The 4,135-nt window shown below is 38.8% G+C and overlaps 1 non-coding gene across 1 annotated transcript; it reads left to right on the forward strand.

Annotated features, from left to right (window-relative positions):
- Nucleotides 1-2,194: 2,194 nt before the first annotated feature.
- On the forward strand, nt 2,195-2,298 carry LOC113600718 (U6 spliceosomal RNA). Its single transcript, XR_003421833.1, has one exon. It is a non-coding gene; the product is annotated as a U6 spliceosomal RNA (small nuclear RNA).
- Nucleotides 2,299-4,135: the final 1,837 nt, after the last annotated feature.

Genomic DNA, 4,135 nt, shown 5'->3' on the forward strand with positions numbered 1-4,135 from the left:
GGATGGTACTGGAGAGTGTTATGCTAAGTGAAATAAGTCATAGAAAGACAGATACCATATGGTTTCACTCGTATGTGGATCCTGAGAAACTTAACAGAAGACTGTGGTGGAGGGGAAGGAAAAAAAAAAGGGAGGGAGGCAAAACATAAGAGACTCTTAAAAACTGAGAACCTACTGAGGGTTGATGGGGGGTGGGAGATGGGTATTGAGGAGGGCACCTGTTGGGATGTTGGGATGAGCACTGGGTGTTGTATGGAAACCAATTTGACAATAAATTTTCATATTAAAAAAATAACTCAATGCTTATGGGAAGTTAAAAGTATCTTTCAAGTTTGCCCTTTCCAAATAGGCAGTTAAGTCAGGTGCAGTTTTGAAAATGTTAGCAAATATTATCAAAACGTTTGTGTATTGGGTGAAGAAAGAAGCTCATTTTGTTTTAACACTGTAAGAGAACAGATACTTAGCATTGGAAGGAAAAAGGCTGAGTTTAAATGATATTGGATCCAACCCAAAATTGTCAAGCCAGGTAGGATGCTTACAAAGACCATCTGTCCAGAACCATAATGTTCAAATCAAAACTTCAAGAATGAACACAAGAGTCCAATTGCCCATATACACTTTACTCAAATACACAAGAATAAGTTTAGAGAGAGACTGAGAGCATATGTGTAGGGGAGAGAATTAAACAATGTGGGAAAAGCTGACCTCTTTGTGCTAGATGATCCAATGCCTCAGAGTGGTAGCTGCAAAGAATGAATCCGCCCTCACCTAATGTCCAATCCCATGAGTCTCTCATTTTGGGGATTTCTTGCAATCTAAGTATCTCAAGACACAAAGCACACAACTTAATCTGGTGTCACCTGAAAAAAGAGCTATTCTTGAGCCCTGGAGGAAAAACTGCCTGTTTGGGATGAATTGAGTAAATATATAGTATATTGCACTGTATTTGGCCTAAGGGATTTCTTGAGTGACTTTTCATGGTAAACAATTCTGCTTTACACCTAGTATAAGAAATGAATCTTTAAGAAATAATTCTTGGGGCACCTGGGTGGCTTAGTCAGTTGTGGCCAACTCTTGACTTCAGCTCAGATCATGACCTCATGGTTCATGAGTTCAAGCCCCACGTCAGGGTCTGCACTGATAGTATGGAGACTGCTTGGGATCTCTCTCCCCCTCTCTCTGTCTCCCTCTCTCTGTCTCTCTCTTCCTCTCTCTCTTTCTCTCTCTCTCCCCCTCTGCCCCTCCCCTGCTCATGTGTATTCTCTCTCTTCTCTGAAAATAAACTTAAAAAAATAAGTCTATATCTTAAGATTTCTAATCAAGATTCTGTAACAGAAATAGGAAGAAATCAAATATACATAGCAAGTATAAATTATCAGGTCCTATTATTCAGATATGCAAAGATAATATGCCTCCTTCGTTTTTTATAAATAAACTCAGATCCCTATCCTACCTGATTTTAAGCAATTCTAACATTAGTAATTTCAAATTTAAGCTAGCCCTCTAAGAGTTTTCTTTCCCTGTCTTCCTCTCCCAGGTTTCTGGATTCTTACCTAAGTTTGTAGGGATTAGTGAGTCGTGGTGGTGGTGGTGGTGGTGTGTGTGTGTGGAGCAGGGCAAAGTTGATTATTGGAAGAATCTGGTCACTTGCTGACACTTTCAGCCTCCTTGGTCCCTAGCATTTCATGCTCCCATGCTGGCATCCACGGAGATCCGCTATCCCATTGGTCCTAGCTTTTGTTTCACTGTCTATGTTCCCCTCTCCATATAGAGAAACATTTTCTGATCTGCTATACTTCTTTGACATTCTTGAGCCATGAGATATCATTCTACTTTCCCTGAATCTTTTAAGGGCCATAGGAAAAGGTCTTGAGAGCTATCTCAAGTGTGATCTGCCTAGTCCCATCCCACCACAATTTCTGCTCCACTGCTACTGCACTAAGTTGACGTGGCACTGGACAGTCGCAATTTTTGCCAGCTTCCTTGGGCTCCACATTGTTCTGAATGACAAACTTAAGTGGAAGATATAAGTTCTATCATATGCCTCCACTTGGAAATAACCACAGAGAGAACATAGCATCCAATTTGTAGCTTAGACACCCACCCAGGACTCACGCTGATGTACTTTTTTTCTCTTATCCTATTATCTTCCTGAGTCCAACTGGAAAGTCTTGATCAAGATTGAGAAAAATGGGTGCTCATTTCAGCAGCACATACACTAAAATTGGAATGATACAGAGATAACCATGGCCCCTATGCAAGTATGACACACAAATTCATGAAACATTCCATATTTAAAAAAGAAAGATTGGGCATGTGGGTAGTTCAGTCAATTAAGCATCCAACTTCAGCTCAGGTCGTGATCTCAAGGTTCATAGGTTTGAGCCCCATGTCAGGTTCTGTGCTGACAGCTCAGAGCCTGGAGCCTGATTTGGATTCTCTGTATTCCCCCCCCAACCACTCCCACTCTGCCCCTCCCTTGCTTGTGCTCTGTCTCTCTCTCAAAAAATTAATAAATATTAAAAATTAAAATGATTGAGGGAAAAAACCATTTTGGGGGGGCATGAACTTTATGCTTTGAACTTTCCAGTTTCTCCTTCTGAAAAATACAAAACACAGCTCTTGCGATTCAAAATTCCTTAATATTATCACCTTGTCTTGAACTTTAAAAATCTATTTCAACATGCAAAAAAGCTCAGCGTTTGTTCATCTTTCACTTTACATTTCTGCAGTAACATCTACTGTTCTGGTAATAATCCCAGGATGATTTCATTGCTAGGGCAAGGAGAAGTATTCAGTGCCCTTCAGAGTGGGCGCTGAAACCTAACAGCAAATGTGACACAATATCTCAATAGTTCATGAAGAAAAGCTACTTGAAAGAGAATATTCTCTCTTAAATGCTGACGGGGAACTCTGCCTAATGGAAGAAATTTCTTACAAATCTCTTAACTGGGCTTTTCCAGAAACCCTGGAGAGGACAGAGTAGCACTTGGAACAATGGTGGCACAGGTCTCTGATGTAGCAATGAAAACTGGGTGAACCTTACTGAATGGTTTTACTTAATCATGTTCAGATGTCAAAGTAACTGGAAGTCATGGAATTCTTTACAAAGTGATAGAACTTTTTGTTTGATGGAATCCAGCTGTTAAAACTATCCTGTTTTGAACATATCTATATAAATTAGAGTCATGTATTAGTATCTTTCTCTCTTCCCTCACTAACCTCTTTTTTTTCCATAAATGTATAAAATGCAAATAGTCATAGACACATGAGTCCATAAGGAGAGCAAATGATCAAAATAGGTATGGTTAATTATATCCTATTCATGTTCATTTGCAATTTCCTCATTGTGTGTCTCACTTTCAGTACTGGACTCTAAGAGTGACAAACAGCAAATATTAAAAAGTTGAAGTAACTTGAGATTAGGAAAGTCCTGTCTGTGGATTATTTTTGTTCCTTGACTCTGGAAAAGGCTGCTGCTAACTGTTTTATTTTCTTTATTGGAATTTATTCAGCTCAAGAAACAACCTAATATTTGGAACCACCTAATATTCCTGTACTAACTGATTCTTGTTTCATCTTTCAAAGATTTGGAATCACCTCTTTCTTATGACCAGTCTTTTCTCTGCATGGGTTGTAAACAGCCTAAAGAAAGTGATTTTTGAGATCCCAGTGTAATCCACATGTTCTTATAAGCAAAATTCTCATCTACAACCTTTTGCAAATACAGGAACACAGGGCAACAGGTTTGTTTGTTCTGTTTTGTTTGGGGTTTTTTTGCATGTTTATTTTTGTTTATATTGGTTTGAAGTAAAAGATAGTCAACAGCAATGAAGGAAACAGATTTAGAAAGAGTTTCTGTAATGAATGTCTCCCAGCATCTATCAGTACAGGCAATATTATATTTCCTGCCAAAACTCATTCAAAGAGTATTTGAGCCATTCTTGTTACTTAAGAGCATTTGGAAGGAGTTACACAAGAGAACTGTATTTCCTACAACTCCCTCTTGTATCTATTTGAGCAATAGCAATAGATAGAAGAAGCAGTAGAATTAAAACTGATAGAATTCATGCAGTTCGGACAGAAAGCATCTGTCATTTACAAACTGAGCTTTGAACAATGGCAGGCAAGCAAT

This window comes from Acinonyx jubatus, chromosome F2 (genome assembly GCF_027475565.1).
Source record: "Acinonyx jubatus isolate Ajub_Pintada_27869175 chromosome F2, VMU_Ajub_asm_v1.0, whole genome shotgun sequence".
Taxonomy (NCBI): Eukaryota; Metazoa; Chordata; class Mammalia; order Carnivora; family Felidae; genus Acinonyx; species Acinonyx jubatus.